This window comes from Lycorma delicatula, chromosome 6 (genome assembly GCF_047948215.1).
Source record: "Lycorma delicatula isolate Av1 chromosome 6, ASM4794821v1, whole genome shotgun sequence".
Lineage (NCBI taxonomy): Eukaryota > Metazoa > Arthropoda > Insecta > Hemiptera > Fulgoridae > Lycorma > Lycorma delicatula.
Genome location: NC_134460.1, coordinates 52524214 through 52545569, shown reverse-complemented (window position 1 = coordinate 52545569; position 21356 = coordinate 52524214). Strand labels below are relative to the sequence as shown.

Genomic DNA, 21356 nt, shown 5'->3' with positions numbered 1-21356 from the left:
AACCCAAAAGTTTGTTTATTAGCAGTTGGAACCTCAACATCAGTTCTTGTATTGTTGTTGCGGTGAGTTTAGTGAGTTACTATGTTCTCGGATAAGGACAGAGCAAAGTGTGTTTTATTGATGGCCGAATTAAAATCCGTAATTTTAGTTCAACGTCCGTTTCGACGTGAATTCGGAGAGATCTACCACACAAAAATAACATAACACGTTGGTTCAAACAATTCGAAGAAACCAGATCAGTTAAGAAACAGAAATCAACCGGCAGACCAAGTGTACCGGACGAAACGGTTGAACTAATTAGACGATCGGCAATTAGAAGTCCTAGGAAGTCTATCCCCCGTCGAAGCGTCGAATTAGGTATTCCAAAATCAACAGTTCACAAAGATTTACATAAAAAACTGAAATTACACGCTTATAAAATCCAGATACTGCAGGAATTGAAACCCGATGATGGTGTAAAACGTTACAATTTCGCTGTTGAAATGTTGGACAAAATAAGTGTAAAAAACGAATCATTTTTAGATGATATAATTTTTACAGAAGAAGCTAAATTCCATGTGAATAGATGTGTTAACATACACAATTCACGAATATGGAGCTCTGAAAACCCACACGCAATTATCGAGAAACAACGCGATTCGTCTAAAGTTAATGATTGGTGTGGTATGATGAAAAATCGTGTAATGGGCCTTTCTTCATAGCTGAAAAAACAATTAATGGAGTTGTGCATCTTGACATGTTAACAGATTATTGCTTTCCTCAGCCGGATGAACTCGAAAACATTCATCGACTTCATTTCCAACAAGATGGTGCTCCCCCGCACTTCAATGCATTGGTCACGGACGCTTTGAACGAAAAATTTGGAGATCGATGGATAGGCTGGCAAAGATCCATACTTTGGCCTCCAAGGAGTCCAGACCTGACACCTTGCGATTTTTTCTTGCGGGGGTACATCAAAAGCGTTGTTTATACAGAAAAAATTCGCGACCTAAACCGCTTAAAAAACAGGATTAAGGAAGCAATGACAACCATTAACGAAGAAATATTAACTAATGTTTGGAGAGAAGTTGAGTATCGTTTGGACATTTGTCGAGCGACTAAGGGCGCACATATTGAAATTTATTAATTATGTTAAAAAATGTTTGAGACGACAAATTTGAAAAATAAAAAACATAAACTGTAATTTAATTAATTTTAAATTAAACCATTTAAATTTAAACCATGTTCTAAACCGCACCATTCTTTTATGATAACCCTGTATTTTACATCTGTAATTACTGTTACAAACAATATTATTTTTATGATAAGTCTACGTATAACTTCACCATTATTCGAATCATTCTTAGTAACACCAGCTCAATAAATGTTTTTATCTATACCACGTGATAGATAAATTTATTATACATATTTCATTGCATCCAGAACTTCTATTGTTTAGTACGTTAGTCAGGGTTTGAATTCCATCTAACCCAAATTGATTGAAATCTTAAATATACTTCCGAATTTAATATTATTTACTAAGTATGTTGAATCTACGAACAATGTCGTGAGGAACGGTACCGCCTTTGATCTCAGCCCGGAAAGTTCCGAGTTTGAATTCTGATGTTCGTACTTAAGTACGTAGTGAGTTAAGTTCGTACTTAATATTAATACCCTAATAAAAATTTTCATTTTTAAAAACTAAATTAATTTCTTGACTCCAATAAAAATATATCTCTGTAAAGGCGTATATTTTTATTATCTCTGTTAAGGCGTACACTGATTGTATCAAGTGTAAAATCATTCATTCATCAATACTATACGAGAAATACGAATGCGATGGGAAATTTGCTACTATAAATTTCCCTTTACACGATTCCACTGAACATGTATTTTTTTTTTCTGTTTATCCTCCGGGAATCACCGTCAGGTATTACTTCAGAGGATGATAAGTATTAGTGTAAGTGAAGTGTAGTCTTGTACAGTCTGAGGTCGACCATTGGGTTAATTGAAACCCATTCACCAAAGAACACCGGTATCCACGATCTAATATTCAAATCCGTATAAAACTAACTGCCTTTACTACGACTTAAACGTTGGAACTTTCAACTTCGAAATCTGTTGATTGGCGAAGACGCGTTCACCACTAGACCAACCCGGCGGATTAAAACTGAATATCTATTAACCAATGTTATTAGAAACAAATTTAAATTGCCCGCAGCCTTCACCCCGCTTAATTCATAACTTCTATTCAACTACACTGCAAAAATATGCATACTACAATTTCAAAGTTTAAATATCGGGGAAAACTAATTATTTCAAAGTGTATTATTTAATGGCATTTTCTTATTGTAACTAGGTCATTTGTATGAATTCTTTCAATTATAGCGCCAAATTAACCATTAATAAAAAGTGTACACAGCACTGCTCCAGTGCAATGGCATATTTATGAATTGCATTTCTTAATATTTTAAATAAAAAGAATTTTCAGCGTAATAAATTATTCGTGATACTGAAGATAAAACGAACTGATTACTAAGTTTGGGTGTCATGGTTGAACAGCTGTTAAAAGTTTCTCTGAACTCATGATCGGATTAATACACAGCCAGACTATATAAAAGTTTAATGGTAATATTTTCCGTTCATCTTTTATGTTTCAGTTTTTTAAAGCTCAAACAATGCTCACTTTTTCAGATTTTTTAAACATGTTTTATAATTAATAATGCTTAACATGTTTTATAATTTAAAAATGCTTTATAATTTAATTTAATTATCATTTAAACTTTCATATTAGAGAACAAATATTAAAGATTTATAAGAAACGAAAAAAAGAGGCAAAAACAAGTGCTAAGATAAAATATAAACCTATATGAATTTTCAGATTGCAGATTTAACATACGTTAACATCAAATCATTTCCTTCATTAATACAGAATAGTTTTTTCTTATTCTGAAAACTAAAAATAAATAACTACTAAAAATAAATACAATAATTTGTTCTATAAATATGCATTAATTGGACGGAGTAGCGTCGACGATAAAATTTCAAAAACCATTAATCTTTAAAAAACACAATTTAAACTATCATAAATATAAAGTTGTTATTTATAGCTATAATTACACAAGGCTACAACGCCTGTGAGAAATTTTAACTAAACGCGGTTCCATGGTGTAATGGTGAGCACTCTGGACTCTGAATCCAGCGATCCGAGTTCAAATCTCGGTGGGACCTTTATTTTTTTAACCATTTTATTAAATTTCTTCAGAATATTAATGAAAATTCCATTTGATTTCAATATATTAATTGTATAACACTGGTTCCATGGTGTAATTGTTAGCACTCTGGACTCTGAATCCAGCGATCCGAGTTCAAATCTCGGCAGGAACTTTACTATTTTTGAAATATTGTTTTACTATTCAATAACCTTAAAGTAAAACCGATCGAGATAATTTGAATAGGTTGTTAATGATGTAACGTTTTTTACATTGTAAAATTGATCTCGATTTTAATTTCTTTTTTTTAAAGGCATATAATGAAAGTTAATTAATTTAAATGTCAGGAAAAGATTTTTGAAAGTGTTTGTTTGGAGTGTCGCTTTATATGGAAGTGAAACTTGGACAATCGAAGTATCTGAGAAGAAAAGATTAGAATCTTTTGAAATGCGGTGCTATAGGAGAATGTTAAAAATCAGATGGGTGGATAAAGTGACAAATGAAGAGGTATTGCGGCAATAAAGAAAGAAGCATTTGGAAAAATATAGTTAAAAGAAGAGACAGACTTTTAGGCCACATACTAAGGCATCCTGGAATAGTCGCTTTAATATTGGAAGGACACATCTCAGGAATGGTCGAACTGAGAATGTACAAGACTACACTTCATTTACACTCATACATATCATCCTCAATCATCCTCTGAAGAATTATCTAAACGGTAGTTACCGGAGGCTAAACAGGAAAGTGAAAGAATATTGGAAGGACAGGTATAAGGAAAAAATTGTGTAGGCAGGCCACGTTTGGAATATGTAAAACAAATTGTTAGGGATGTAGGATGTAGAGGGTATACTGAAATGAAACGACTAGCACTAGATAGGGAATCTTGGAGAGCTGCATCAAACCAGTCAAATGACTGAAGACAAAAAAAAAAATAATGAAAGTATTATTTATAAAAGTAATGTTATTTTCAGTAGCACTACATTTTTTTTTTTTTAAAGTAGTGTTTCTAAACATAACAATAAATATATAAACTTGGAGTGTCAGAATAATTATGAAAGACATCACATAAAACCAAGTTTTTAGGGGTTACTCTATCAACTTTTCTTTTTGATTTTCATAATAAAAAGTAAATAAAAAAACTTTTTTAAAACTGCAAATGAAGTATAATTTTTTATCATTATTTCCAGTTAAATAATAAAATATAACAGGCATCACGCACGCGTTTTTAATAAACGTTTTCAATGTAAAAAAAAAAATATTTTTAGACAATAATTAAAATATTTAATAGATCAATCTGAACAAAATTCAGTAGCCAACAAAACGAAAAGAAGAGCACCCAGCTATATTTAACTAGTTTATCAGTGTACCATGTAGATTTCATAAGAAAGATACCTTATTGTAATGGGTACCACGATTCATCTTCCGGAAAAATTTCGACATATCTTCGCGTTTCACATCCCCCAGACACCAAAACTATCGTCAATTCAAAATTTTACATATATATATATATATATATATATATATATATATATATATATATATATATATATATATTTACTCTCTTGTGGACTTGATAACTGCCGTAATTTTGCGCCAATCACTTTAAAAATAAAATATAAAACCCATAAAAATATAACAACCCAAAATCTCCTTCGATTTTGTTAATTGGCAAAATCGGACCTTGGAGGTGGAAATGAGGGGAGGCTTTTTCGAAAAAATAAAATATCGCTATAACTTTCGAATTAAACAAAATATCGAATTCGGTTAAAATTCCTACTATTCTTTGGTTAAGGGCCTAAAACTTTTTCCACCCAGGGGGTGGAAAAAATGGGGTTTCAAAGACAAAAAAAATCATACTTCCCTTAATAGGCACAGTATCGAATCGGTTTAACGTGGTCGTTAGTCCTCTAAACATTACCTAAAACATTTATCTGAAACAATTTTTGATATGACCAACCCTTACGGCAAGGGATGACCAAAATATTGCTGGAATTGTAAGAAGATGGAGCTTGTCGTATGCTAAACATGTGACACTTCTTTCATATGCAACCATTGTCGAATTGAGTAAATTTGAAATTTTTCTTAACTTTGAGATGGAAATATTTTTTATCCCCTACTTAGCACCGGTAAAATCTACTTCCGCCTTCCGTCGTTCCGAAAAGGGATTTTTTTATTTACTAAAACGTAAAGTTAACTATTATTGTTTCTTCCTTCTTTCAAAAACTTTTATTCTGAAGGTTTAATTCTTTTAAATTTTATTTATACACTATTTATTATTTCAGCTATGCAAATTAAAAAACAAAGAAAAAATGTATAATTTTTCATTGTGAAAATATTTCTTAATTGAGAAGAGTTTCATAAAAAAAAGGTAATTAACAATTTTTTTATTTCCGCGCCTTCAGGAACACTTCGGCAGTATAAAACTATTAAGCCGTCTTACATTTGGCAGTCATTACGTTTATTTAATGACAGAAAGATCAACTGGTAGGTATATTTAACTTTTAATATTCATTTAGATACTAATAAGACATTCCGTACACATCAGATACGACAGTAGCTCGACTCGAAACATTTACTGACGCATGCATTACTGTTAAACAAATGAAAAAAGTATGCTTTCAATCCGCCCGCTTTTTACATCATGTATACAAGACATACCACTTAATAGGTAGCAAATAGATAATTCAGTTTACTAACTAATTTGCATGAATCTGACGATTTCTTAATGATAAATAGACCACTAAAAACTTGTTTTTATGTGATGTTTTTCCAAATATTCCAACATATCAAGGTCAAATATTTATTGTTATTTTTATAAACACTACGTTTTTAAAAACGTAGTGTAAAAATGTAGCGTTTCTAAAAATAACACTACTTTCAATAAAAAATACTTTTATTACATGCGTTTTTAAAAAACGCATGTTAAAAGCGTTTTTTTTTTGTTTTTTTTTTTAATATAATGTTTACAATTATTACTACTAATGAATAGAAAAACGTTACAATTTTTAAATCATGAATTTAACTAAATAAATAACAGTAAATCAGTATCACTTCACGCAACAAATTAAAATTTTATTAGTAAAAAATGTATAATTCTGTTAATCTGTGATGTAAAAACCTGATTAACACATAACCTGATCGTATACATGCAGCAAAAACGACTGTACTGTCTTTTTTATGTTACTTTTGTCACGACTTAAATACAACTACTCCTACTCCTTCGGCTAATGAATACTTAGCTTTTTCGGCCTATACGACTACAGATTTAAGATTTGTGGCAATCCTTGCGTAGATATTTATATTTCGCTGAAAAATACTGCGATATTTTAAATATTTTCTAACATGAGTTATTATAAAGTAAATCGTAATTCAAATTTTTACATTTTATTTCAATCACTACCTATTTTAATTTCGTTCGTTCTTACGCCACCAAAATTTACTACTAATAAGCAAATTTGCTAATTCGATATTAAAGAAAATTTCAAACCGCCACAGACAAATCGATAAAAACCAACTAAATGCTCTTTAACAACTCTTCCAAACCAGTTTATTAGCGCATTCCTGACAACGATTTATAACACTAACGACATTTTATCTTCAGCTTTTGTACGTAACCTCATCAAAGCACAGTTCTTACATGTTATTTTTATAGAATATAATGAATTATTAAAGAAATCAGTCAAGAGAATTCACGGTACAAATCAAAATACCATTGTCTTAGATTTTTAAAAGAGTTTTATTCATAAATTACCACATGCTGTCCTATTAAAAAAATAAAATAATAAAATAAAAAAAGTAACTGAGGAGGGTATTGCCGAAGAACAATGGGTCCAAACAAAGCCAGTTCATAACGTAACGTTATCTCGCCACTTAAAAGAAAAAAAGAAAAAAAGAAAAAAAGTTTAACCGCACACAACTTCGGTAATATATCATGACCGTAGGACCGTTGTATAGTCCTCTGTTACGCTCCACTCACTATATTCGCAAAATACGCCTAACTATACAGCCTACGCTGTTGGATTTTCTTTTTATCAAATCCCGTAAGACCGAGGGTCATTAAATCTACCATCCTTTATTGTCTGTACTTTTATTTTAGCTTTCGTAAATTAGATACTTTTTTACGTTAGTTTAAATATCTTTTACCGAGAAAAAAGTTATAAATCAAAAACAATTTACTTTTAAAGAGTATAAGTTAATTGTTTATTCCATTACATTTAACCTTTAAAGTGTAAGATACATTGAAATTTAATCCAAAAATATATACATAAAACAAATCAATCAATCTAAACATATGTAGTCCACACTTTTAATTAATCTAGAATGGTAACTTTAAAAGATTTTGAAAAAAACAAGATATAACAAATAAAATAATACACATAACTTCCTTGTAAATGATATACGCAGAATTTAATGCTAAAAACGCGAACTAGATTTGTAGAAATCTATTAAAAAATAATGGATATACAATTTTCAAAAACGAAAAGGTTTATTATATGTGATTTAAAAAAAAAAATGGATACCAAAAACGGTTTTTTTAAAAATATGTCTTCAGTTATTATTACTAATGAATAAAAGAACGTCAAAATGTTTAAATCATGAATGTAACTAAATAAATAACAATAAATCAACATTTAAATCTATCATTTTACATGACAAATTAAAATTTTATTACTAAAAAAATATATAATTCTGTTAATCTGTGATGTAAAAATATGATTACGACATAACCTAATCGTATACATGCAGCAAAAACGACTGTACTGTCTTTTTTATATACTTCTACCACGACTTAAATAGAACTACGTTAATGTATTCGGGATGAAACTACTCTTTAAAGTAAAAATAAACAAAAATACAAAATTCATTTTAATATTCGGCTTTTAATACTCCAACAGAAAACAAAAATTAGTAATATTTAAATTTGGTAACATCTTAACTGTAAATAACCAGTTTAAGTCAATAAAGCAAAGCTACTATAAACTACTAAAAGACGGTATTCTACAAGAATTATTCAGAGAGACGTCGATACAAGGTAAATATTTAAAAAAACTCTTATGTGGACACCACAAGACTTCCTTGTAAGTCTATTAAATTACATATACACATTTTTTGCTGCACTTCATCTAAACTTATTTCATTTGAAAGTGAGATACTATTCTCCAATTCTTTAATAAGGTGGACAGTTACACAACTGCTGAAATATTAGTTTTTATTAACATCAAATATTTATACAATTATTAATTCAACAATCTTACGTGAAATATTAGGAAAGAATAAAAGTCCCTTTATTACGCGTGTTACTAGTCAGTATTATTCATATCTTCGTGAGTTGCTGATTAACAAACGTTTCAGATTTCTGGGGTGTTGTATAAATAAACGTTAATAATAATTAAAACTACCAATTTAGTGAACTCCTGTATAGTGATTACAAATGTTAATTTCGACATTACGGTATAAAATATTCAGTTTTCATTATTTGATTATTTGGTGAATAATCAAAAATGAAAAAGAAACAATCATACAGGAAAAAGAAAGATAACAGAAGAAATATATCTCAAAAAAACGACAGGAAGATGAATATGAAGAGAGAAGAAATATTAAGAACAAAAAAATTAAGAGATGATAAATATAAATGGGAAGAAAATATTACAACCAAAGAAAGAATAAAAAGATTAAGATAAGATGATAAATATAAACAGGAAAAAATGTTAAAAAGATTAACAGAAGATGATAAATGTAAAGAGGAAGAAAACTTTAAGACCAAGGCAAGAATATAGAGGGGATGATGAATATAAGGAGTGAGGATTTTAAAACTAGTGAATGTGTAGACAAATTAAGATCGGAACAATTATGTCAAACTAAAGGAGTATTAAATGATTGGCAACAAAAAGCAAATAAACGAAATGATCAACTCCGAATTAGGGAGAATATTGTCCGACAATATAAGAGGAGTAATGAACTAAAAGATAAGAATGTTTTGCAATTTATTAAAGATCGAGCATGTATGCTTCAGCATGTATATGGTGTTCTTGTGAGGGTCTATTTTCCAGTCACTTGTAGTTAAATTTAATGTAAATAAAATTAAACAGAAATTCCAGATAATTAAATAATAAGATGTTTCACCAAATTTATTACATATACACATACATAATTCAAATTAAATTACATTTACACATTTTTAAATGTAGATAATTTTTTTTTATTATCAAGTTATTATTTATTGTATTTTTTTTACAATCACGGTTTATTAATTATTAAATTAATATATTTAAATTAAAAAAATAAAAGTTAAAAAACAAAAGGAGATGAAGTCTGATTCGAACCGATGTGCCTTCCCTTGTAAGATCCAAATATTTCATTAATTATAATTTTTAATTTCGATTCCAATCAAAAATGGAGATGCACAACTAGATGTTACAACAGTGCTAAATCCGAAATTTCAACATCCTACCTCTAATCGTTTTTAAGTTATGCGAGATACATACGCACATACATACATATGTACGTACAGACGTTACGCCGAAACTAGTAAATATGGATTCAGGGATGGTCAAAATGGATATTTCCGTTGAAATCTGAAGACCAAAATGTTTCGCGATCACAATACTTGCTTTACTTCGTACAAGGAAGTAAAAATCAATAATCAAATCATGAACCTCACCATTTCTCTTCCAAATAACTTATAATTTAACAAAATAATGTCTGTTAAAAATCGGTTCTTTCTATAAATAATGGATTACTGAGATAACAGGTTACCAACTATAACTGGACTTCGATCTGTTATCGTAATTTAAATAAAATAAATAAATAACTGTTTAAAATTATACATTACTTACCCATACAAAATAATTTAAATATTTAAGTAGATATTTACTTTAAAGTAATAAGAAATTTTCCAATTTATTATAACATTAGTTTGTATAATAATGATAAGGAATTGAAATGAATATCGATAAAAACATGCGAGAAAAAATATAATATAAAAATGTGCCACATTTACATATAATGAAATATTTGTATAATGAGTCCGACAAGGATGTTCCCTATCTCCGTTACTTTTTAATCTTTACATGGATCTAGCAGTAAATGATGTAAAAGAACAATTTAGATTCGGAGTAATAGTACAAGGTGAAAAGATAAAGATGCTACGATTTGCTGATGATATAGTAATTCTAGCCGAGAATAAAAAGGATTTAGAAGAAACAATGAACGGCATAGATGAAGTCCTACGCAAGAACTATCGTATGAAAATAAACAAAAACAAAACAAAAGTAATGAAATGTAGTAGAAATAACAAAGATGGACCACTGAATGTGAAAATAGGAGGAGAAAAGATTATGGAGGTAGAAGAATTTTGTTATTTGGGAGGTAGAATTACTAAAGATGGACGAAGCAGGAGTGATATAAAATGCCGAATAGCACAAGCGAAACGAGCCTTCAGTAAGAAATATAATTTGTTTACATCAAAAATTAAGTTAAATGTCAGGAAAAGATTTTTGAAAGTATATGTTTGGAGTGTCGCTTTATATGGAAGTGAAACTTGGACGATCGGAGTATCTGAGAAGAAAAGATTAGAAGCTTTTGAAATGCGGTGCTATAGGAGAATGTTAAAAATCAGATGGGTGGATAAAGTGTCAAATGAAGAGGTATTGCGGCAAATAGATGAAGAAAGAAGCATTTGGAAAAATATAGTTAAAAGAAGAGACACACTTATAGGCCACATACTAAGGCATCCTGGAATAGTCGCTTTAATATTGGAAGGACAGGTAGAACCATTGGGTTAATTGAAACCCATTCACCAAAGAACACCGGTATCCACGATCTAATATTCAAATCCGTATAAAACTAACTGCCTTTACTACGACTTAAAGGTTGGAACTTTCAACTTCGAAATATGTTGATTGGCGAAGACGCGTTCATTACTAGACCAACCCGGCGGATTAAAACTGAATATCTATTAACCAGTGTTATTAGAAACAAATTTAAATTGCCCGCAGCCTTCACCCCGCATAATTCATAACTTCTATTCAACTACACTGCAAAAATATGCATACTACAATTTCAAAGTTAAAATATCGGGGACAACTAATTATTTCAAAGTGTATTATATAATGGCATTTTCTTATTGTAACTAGGTCATTTGTATGAATTCTTTCAATTATAGCGCCAAATTAACCATTAATAAAAAGTGTACACAGCACTGCTCCAGTGCAATGGCATATTTATGAATTGCATTTCTATCTGCAAAGTTTCTCTGAACTCATGATCGGATTAATACACAGCCAGACTATATAAAAGTTTAATGGTAATATTTTCCGTTCATCTTTTATGTTTCAGTTTTTTAAAGCTCAAACAATGCTCACTTTTTCAGATTTTTTAAACATGTTTTATAATTAAATTATAATAACATTTTATAATTTAAAAATGCTTTATAATTTAATTTAATTATCATTTAAACTTTCATATTAGAGAACAAAGATTAAAGATTTATAAGAAACGAAAAAAGAGGCAAAAACAAGTGCTAAGATAAAATATAAACCTATATGAATTTTCAGATTGCAGATTTAACATACGTTAACATCAAATCATTTCCTTCATTAATACAGAGTTTTTTCTTATTACACAGGTTTAACTACTAAAAATAAATACAATAATTTGTTCTATAAATATGCATTAATTGGACGGAATAGCGTCGACGATAAAGTTTCAAAAACCATTAATCTTTAAAAAACACAATTTAAACTATCATAAATATAAAGTTATCTTTTATAGCTATAATTACACAAGGCTACAACGCCTGTGAGAAATTTTAACTAAACGCGGTTCCATGGTGTAATGGTTAGCACTCTGGACTTTGAATCCAGCGATCCGAGTTCAAATCTCGGTGGAACCTTACTATTTTTTAAATTTGATTTAATTAGATGAAGTTACCGTAAAAGCAAAATAAAGACGATAAAACTTATGGTATATAAGACGGTTCCATGGTGTAATTGTTAGCACTCTGGACTCTGAATCCAGCGATCCGAGTTCAAATCTCGGCAGGAACTTTACTATTTTTGAAATATTGTTTTACTATTCAATAACCTTAAAGTAAAACCGATCGAGATAATTTGAATAGGTTGTTAATGATGTAACGTTTTTTACATTGTACTCTGTATCAAAAATTTTGAGTTCAAATCTCATATTACTTTCAAATACAATTTTAACCATAAAAAAACAGACGAGATGTTACCTTAAATATAACAGAATAAAAGAAATTAACAGTGTAAAATTTTATGATTGTTGGCAATTTAAACAATAATTAAAAATTAAAAATGCAAGTACAAACATTATTAAGTTCTTTCTTTCCAAGTTTTAGAAGTCAGATTTGGGTAACCATCAATTTGGAATGGATCTCGATTTTAATTTCTTTTTTTTAAAGGCATATAATGAAAGTTAATTAATTTAAATGTCAGGAAAAGATTTTTGAAAGTGTTTGTTTGGAGTGTCGCTTTATATGGAAGTGAAACTTGGACAATCGGAGTATCTGAGAAGTAAAGATTAGAAGCTTTTGAAATGCGGTGCTATAGGAGAATGTTAAAAATCAGATGGGTGGATAAAGTGACAAATGAAGAGGTATTGCGGCAATAGATGAAGAAAGAAGCATTTGGAAAAATATTGTTAAAAGAAGAGACAGACTTTTAGGCCACATACTAAGGCATCCTGGAATAGTCGCTTTAATATTGGAAGGACAGGTAGAAGGAAAAAATTGTGTAGGCAGGCCACGTTTGGAATATGTAAAACAAATTGTTAGGGATGTAGGATGTAGAGGGTATACTGAAATGAAACGACTAGCACTAGATAGGGAATCTTGCAGAGCTGCATCAAACCAGTCAAAGGACTGAAGGCAAAAAAAAAGAAATATTTGAAAAAGATGAGATGAATTTAAAAAGTTAAATAACTTAAAAAGGCATTAAGTGACAAAATAAAAATTATAAACATGGATATCTACACTTTTTTTATTTATCGTGAAAAGAAGTAAAACGTTTTAACAAATTGTCATCTTCTGAGATCACTTTTCTTTAATGAAGTGAAAAGAGAATCCTTAGTAAACTTCAAATATTACCATGTAATTAAAAAAAACGAATAAGAAAGCCGGTTATTAAAATTCTATAGAACGACCTAAATAGGATATAAATGAGAAGGCAATCATCGAAATATTTCAAAATTAAACTCCCAAAGGAAATAATTTAATACCCTCTTCTTTCGCGTAATCAAATCCGTGTACAAATAACTGACTTTAGTAGGACTTGAACGCTGTAACTCTCGACTTCCAAATCAGCTGATTTGGGAAGACGCGTTCGCCACTAGACTAACCCGATTGGTAAGAAGTGTTGTCTTTTCTTTCTTTTTCTTGTTTAGCCTCCGGTAACTACCGGACGGTGTTCAAAAGCTGATTGCACGATACAAGTGCCTTAATATTGATGGCAATTATGCAGAAAAGTATATTAAAGCATAAGCTTTCACGTAAAAATAAAATTGTTAAGAATAGTGTACTTGTTTTTTTTTATTTCAAAACGGTACTTACATTAAAAACATGCCCCGTATAAATTATTCTACTTGGACTACAATTTAAAAAGCTGATAACATAGTTTTAGGGCTTTCCCGCCATGCAATTTATCTGATGCACGGCTTACACATTCATACATACAACTTAATTTAAAATATTTATCACTTTATATAAATACAATATTTTTTTGTTTATTTATTTAAATGATTCAACTAAAGCGCATACCGTATTTCATTCACGCAGGTGTGGCGGTACTAGCGACCACTTTAAATAATATTAATTTATTTAATTGTACTGCTCACCTGTGACGTCACAACATAACAGATGATTACAGGATTTGATTACTAGATCGTGGATACCGGTGTTCTTTGGTGGTTGGGTTTCAATTAATCACAGATCTCAAAAATGGTCAACCTAAGACTGTACTAGACTACACTTCATTTGCATTTATACATATCATCCTCATTCATTCTGTGAAGTAATACCTTACAGTGGTTAAACAGAAAAAGAAAGAAAGACGACTACAACATCTGCACGTCAGTGCTACACTAACGCTCCTTGTGGTGAGAGAAAGTACTAATGACCCACTATACCCGCTTAGCCACTAGTTTATTTAAAGCATTTTTCGGGGTGGGGTTGCGATTTTGAAAAAAAAATTTTCCAAATATTATTTTTTAATTGTTAACAAATGTGCCTAAGAAAAATAAGACCCTAATTAGGTGAAAAATCTCTCGAGATACTGAGTGTGACATTGCTCTACAGCCTCACTCCTTTGACTTTTTAAGTTGAAACTTTAATGGCACCTATGCCCCATACATAGAAGTAATCTGACCAAATTTGGTCAAAATCGGTTTAGTAGTATGTACATACGAATATCCGGAAAATTTCCATCCGGTTTTTTAGGTTCCTTAGGTATCAAAACGTAAAGATCCGGTGAAAACTGCATATGCTCAAATTAAAACGATTACCATACTCTCCCAACTAGAGCTATAGTGCTAGGTGGGAAAGTAAAAACAATACAATTTTAAACATACGAGAAAACGTTTGGATCCAATCTTAGAAACGTTATATGAGAAAACTACTACAACAAATTTCTAAATTTTAAAAAATCTAGGTTTATTTTAAAATGAATATCTATACCTGCACATAAACGTCAGTCATTTTTAAAAAAAAGTCCTTCAACAATAGTTTGCTTTTTAGTTCCTACAGTTAATGACGTAGGGATTACCTCTTATCAATCTGAAGTGAGTAAAATGTTTTATTATAACTGTAATGTTAATCATTATCTTTCAATGAGTGAACAGTTAAATTTAAACGCATTCATCGTACATCAAATTTTGACAGACGATTGAACATGCGAAAGGTTTGTGAGAAATTGGTGTCGAAAAACCTCACAACAGAACAGAAGGACAATCGAAGAAACGTGTGTGTTGATCTTGAGAGGATTGCCAATGACCAAGAATTCTTCAATCGTGTGATCACAGGTGATAATTCCTGGATATTTGAGTACGATCCACAAACAAAACGGCAAAGCGAAGAGTGGCACACTCCGTCATCTCCTCGACCGAAAAAATGTCAAATAAGCAAATCAAACATAAAAACCATGCTGATTTGCTTTTTTGACAGTAGGGGTATCGTGCATAAAGAATTTGTTACTCCAGGAAAAACTGTCAACTAAGTGTTTTACAAAAGTGTTCTTGAAAGGCTCAGGAAAAGAGAGATTCGCGTGAGACCAGACCTTGCAGACAAGTGGATGCTTCATCATGACAATGCCCCGTGCCACACAGTCATTTCCATCACGAAATTTTTGATCTTAAAACGCATTCCTACGGTTCCTTAACCCCCCTATTCACCTAATTTGAGTTCTTGTGACTTTTTCCTTTTCCCGAAATTGAAACATGTCTTAAAAGGACGTTATTTTGGAACTCTGGAGAACATTCAAAAGATTGTGACCGACTAGTTAAAAGCCGTGCCAGTTGAAGCCTTCCAGCGCTGCTACCAGGAGTGAGAACAACGACTCGGCCGGTGTATAGCTGCTCAAGGGAACTACTTTGAAGGGGATAATATTGTTGTTTGAAAAAAATAAAATCTTTGGTAAGTAAAAAGTCAGTCTCATTACTTTTCTCAAACACCTCGTTCATTACATTATTTTTTGAGCAGTCGTGTAAAAAATAAGTTAAGAAAAAATGACAATAAGATTATTTTCTCACTAATTTATAATTTTCGTAATTATTTAAAAAACATAAAAGTATAAGCATCTCAATGAATGAGAATTTATTTTAAATTTTAGGATATTTGAATGAAACTTTAAATAGAAAATATAATGTTGTCATACTCTGCAAGATATGACTAACACAATCATTCACATCTCAAAACAACAAACCTCATAAAAAATATCTTTTTTTAGCAGTATGTATAATCCAAAAGACTATCCACATACAAAATCTCAGTACTTAAGAATAATAGTAAAAGTCGACAATAAAATATTTAAAACACGCAAATAGATAAAACTAATCCGGTTCCGGATTGATCCTAATAAAACAGTTACTTTTATACGGATTTGAATACTAGATTGTGGAAACCGGTGTTATTTGGTGGTTGGGTTTCAATTAACCACACATCTCAGGTATAGTCGACCTGAGTCTGTACAAGACATCTCACTTACACGTTACGAATAAGGAACGCGGCTGCCTACGGGGCCCCAAACCCAGAAAGCTGTGTGGCATATCAGGAGACTTCCGGAATATTCATAAGAAATAAATAGCACATTAATTGACAGATATAACAAAAAAAAAAACATAAATATAAAATAAATAAAACAAAAAATACGTTACATTAACGTACGTAAACACTCAAGAGACAACAGTTCATAAATTTAAAAATCTAGATTAAATGTTGCCTTTCTGAAGGCAACATTTCATGGCTGGCTAATCAAAAAAATAAATCGATAAAAAAACCGCCAGTAATAATATTAGCTGATGCCAGTCTCAAAACAACCACACTATTAAGAAAGGACGGACGCAAAGCCGTCTGAAAACGTTTTGAAACAAGTTTTTAATAACACTTTATTACACAGTTTGGTTCGGTATGTCGTTAAATAAAGTTTAAATCTCAAATTAGGGTTATTTTTATTTCGTAATAAACTCAAAATACAAAATTATTTAACCAAATTATATTCAACTTTGCAAAATGTATTTCGTAATAGAATTTTTTTACGGAAAAAATAAGTTCATAAGTAATGTGGAAGAATAAGCATAAAATTAATTTTTTTATGTAAGATATAATTTCTTCTTTGAACAAGCCTAAAAAGATTCTATTTTCAGTATTTACAACGTACAATATAATTAAAACAACAACAAAATAATATAATATAGTAGGTAGACAATTTCACAGCAAGACGATAAAATGAACGTGCGTGCAATTTTTATGCGGTGGGTCTACAAACTAACATTTCGAGTTGCACGTCCATACGATACGAGCAAACCTACGCAGAGAATAATAACATTCTCTGTATTACTAGTCTCTTATGTTCCATTCATTGTATGCGCTCACAACTAAAGTCATAAAATCGGAAAATTATGTAGTCACATGAAGTAATTACATTTATATAAATGAAAATCTAAAACCCTTAACACAATTATACGCATATACCACCGTATACAATTATCATAACTTACAGAAATCATCGTTCATAAAAGCGTTTGTGTGCGTACGTGAGCAGTATTTGTAAGTGTACCCGAGCGCGTGCGCGCTTGTAAATAGATTGCACAAAAGATATACGAAATACGAGTAAGTAACAAATTTTACAATTTTTTCTCTTTTTTTTTTTTTAATTTACATTTCCTGTTATTTATTTTCTTTTAGAAATATTCCTGTTTCAAAATAAGAAATAAAGATGTAACGATTCATAATTTGAACTGTTTACAAATTATGTTTACATTTCCAGTTATAAACTCAGGTCAACGAAATCTTAAAATTATAAAGGCTACCTTCAAACGAAGAAAGATAGCTTTCGCTTTCTTCATCGGGTTTAAGTCATCGGTTTTTCAACACGATTCAGTTAAATAAATCCTTTAGTAAACATTTATTTTTAATACAAAATATTTTTATTTGTTTCATACTTGAAATACCGTAAAAAAAATATTTTTATAAGATTATTTTTTTAAATATAAATTCAAAATATAAAATTAAATTAAAATTTAAAATATAAATAAAATATAAAATAAATTCTGACAAATGAAAGAAAATAATTAAGACAGAAATAATTTCTCCATAAACTACCGTAAAAAAAAAAATAATAAATGAAAAATGTATATCAATAAACCAAATCAATGTTTGTCCCTTTCAAGATAAAATTTATAAACAACTAACATGCTTATTCAAACAACAATAAACCCGACTTATAAATTCTCGAGGAATATGCGGGAAACACGATATTTGCGGGGTTTTTTTTAATACCCTATTTCCGCCCTCTAGAACATCGACCAGTTTTTTTTTAAAGGACTGCCATTACCAAAATATTGGACAGACCAACCTGAAACATCATGAAGGTCAACGAAGGAGGGTCTATATTTTAACATACGTAAATACAAATTCTACAACAAAAAATTATCTAAATGTCGCGTTTATTGTTATTTGAATAAATTCTTTATAAACTAAAATAGAAAGGAAAAAGCTTTGGTTTGATATACAATCCATTCTCTTTTTTACGGTGGTCTAATTGAGAAATTACTACAGTCTAAATGCTGATGCATTATTTCATTTGCTAATCTGTAAAGAAATATAAGATTCTAAAAACTTAATTATTATACATTATTTTAAGTCGGAGTATCCTTTATCAAACAGCAAATAAAAACCTTTATTTTTATAAATCTAATCATATATATGTTATCAAAATGTAACGTAAAAAATAAGTATCTTAAGAAAAAATAGGTTTTTTAATTTAGAAGATTACACTTACAATGCATCAACAAAGTGATTTAAAAAAGTTGTCAACGAAGCTATAAATTTCCTAGCATCAGTTATTTATTCTTATATAGTGAAAAAATAATGTTACATGAAAAATAAATTAAAAAACTGATGTTTTTAAACTTTGATCTGTCCCCTTCCCAATACTACCCCCAAAACATCTTCCCTGAAGGACCAATATGCTTAGAAACACAAAAAATTCGCTAAAAAAAAATATGCAAAAAATAAAAAGATTTTTCGTTTTTTGGGGAAGGGAGAGAAATTTTGGGCATATTTAGTTAAAATGGTAAGATAAGCATGACGCATGTACTAAGCATAATATAAAGTGGGGCTAACTTTGCAAAATTATGGGAAAATTTACCACAAAGAAACTATCTGAAGATGTTAAACCCTAAAACTATACCAAAAAAATTTCCCCATTTCTCACAAATCTCACAAATTTCTGAGATTTCTCACAAATCTCTGTACTAAATTTTATCAAAATTGGTATATCTTGTGAAAAGTTATTAAGTTTCACCCGTCCCACATTTATATTTGTTTTTTGGATTCCCTGGGCCATGAAACGACGAGGTATTAAAAAAACCGCACTTTTTAACTGATATCATACTTCCTTCTCGCATCACAGTTCTACAGCTATGATACTAGGAAAGTAATGTAATTAACTCGTGAATTTCTTCATTTATTAATTTTAAAAAAAAACTCGGTTAATTTATATTAATGAAATATTGGCAAAATTCTCAAAATAAAGTAAAAATTAAGGTTACAGGATGAATAATATGTGCAGTAATGTTGATAAAAATAATCACTGATTTAAGCAAGGACGGCTATTTTCAACAACATAAAAAAATCTTATGTTTACACCACATGACTTCCTTGTATGCCTATTAAATTACACATACATAATTTTTTTTTTTAAATGAAAAGTACATAAAATTTTATTTCATTAGTAACTTCTGATATTTTTTTCACAATTGTTTTTTTATTGTTATTACTGAATTATTTATTATTTATCGTAAATTTCTTTTTACAGAGGTTAACAAATCAATATATAAATTTTAAAAAAAGTTAAAAAAATAAGGAGATGAAGTCCGATTCGAACCGATGTGCCTTCCTCTTGTAAGATCCAAATATTTCATTAATTAAAATTTTACTTAGCTATAATTCTAGAACCAATGAAAATAAGTACCACTTATAATACATCATAAACATTGTTGAAAAGCTCTCAATGAGGGCTTATTACTGCAGTTATGAAAAAATTCAAATCTTTTGGATTTTGGGCTTTTTTGGACACTTTTGGTCAAGTCGATTACAATCAAAAGAGGAAGTGCACAACTATGTGTTACAACAATCCTAAATCCAAAATTTTAACATCTTACAGCTAATCGTGTTTGAGTTATACGAGATATATACGCACATACGTACGTGCAAACGTCACGCCGAAACTAGTCAAAATGGATTCAGGAATGGTGAAAATGGATATTTCCGTTGAAAACTGAAAACCGACATTTTTCGTGATCACAATACTTCCTTTACTTCGTACAAGGAAGTAATTATTTTTTTTAACTCTAAACGGGTTAATTTTATAAAAATATTCTATTGCGTAAGAATCAATTTTTATTATTTTTACGTTGATCGGCAAACATTTTACTAACTGTTAAAAAAAATAAATTAAAAAATCGAGAGAAAAAAAACCTTTTCTAAATACCTTGAACTACGTTTGTAAAAAACATTTTAAAATTAAAAAATTCTTTTATGAGCCACTTTTTAAATTTCTTTCAAAATTTTTGGGATAAAAAAGAATGTAAATAATACATAAAGAAACTCATAAAAATATAATCTTATACTGTTTTAATCATAACCTTAAAAAAAGAGAAAATATTTATACTCATATAAATCTCTCCCACCACTTTTAATTAAGAACGAACATTAAAAAGAGTAATAAAAAACGAGCCGTTGTAAATGGTTCTTGTATGACAAGACAAAGAAAAAACTCAAGAATAAAATTCCACAGGAGAACTGAGGAAAATTACAAGGGGGAAAAAAATAGAGCGAGAAGGAAAAAACAAAAGGTGATAACAGGGATTGCAGTTTGCTCTCTTAGCATCACACTAAGTTCAACCCCGATGAAAACACAACTTGAGAACGAAAATTCAGTTTTCGTTTTACTCACTTGTATACAAACATACAAACGAAATAAGGAAGAGACATTCAGATAAAACACGAGAAAATTGAAAAAGGAAAAGATATGTTGGGATACAATAGCCGGTGCCAATGGATAGGATGGATGTAGAATTATAAAAAGCGATAATCTGGCAAGCAAAACACAACGTATTTAACGTCCGGAAGCTCGTAAAAAATCCATAAAATCTGTCCCGCCCAAATCCAGAAGGATCTGATAAAAAGAGCATGACAGAGAAAAAATCTGAAGTAATTGTAAAACTTTTCTTTATAGTAAAAAATAAATTATAATTTTCTCCTAAAATGGAAACAAAGTTAATGTATATAAATTTTTTAATACATAATACACATTAACATATAATAGTTTAATACATAATAACCATTACGAATTAAAAATACGAACATTTCATTAAAAGGTTTTAACAAAAATTTATTAATTATTTAAATTAAGCTACGTAATCTAATTTTAA

At 29.8% G+C, this 21356-nt stretch overlaps 1 protein-coding gene and 2 non-coding genes across 3 annotated transcripts in view; 2 read left to right on the top strand and 1 right to left on the bottom strand.

The window, feature by feature from the left end:
• Positions 1 to 21356, bottom strand: part of LOC142326860 (roundabout homolog 2-like) — a 1022566-nt gene that overhangs the window by 972197 nt on the left and 29013 nt on the right. The window lies entirely within an intron of this gene.
• Positions 3139 to 3210, top strand: TRNAQ-CUG (transfer RNA glutamine (anticodon CUG)). The gene has a single exon. It is a non-coding gene; the product is annotated as a tRNA-Gln (tRNA).
• On the top strand, positions 12013 to 12084 carry TRNAQ-UUG (transfer RNA glutamine (anticodon UUG)). Its single transcript has one exon. It is a non-coding gene; the product is annotated as a tRNA-Gln (tRNA).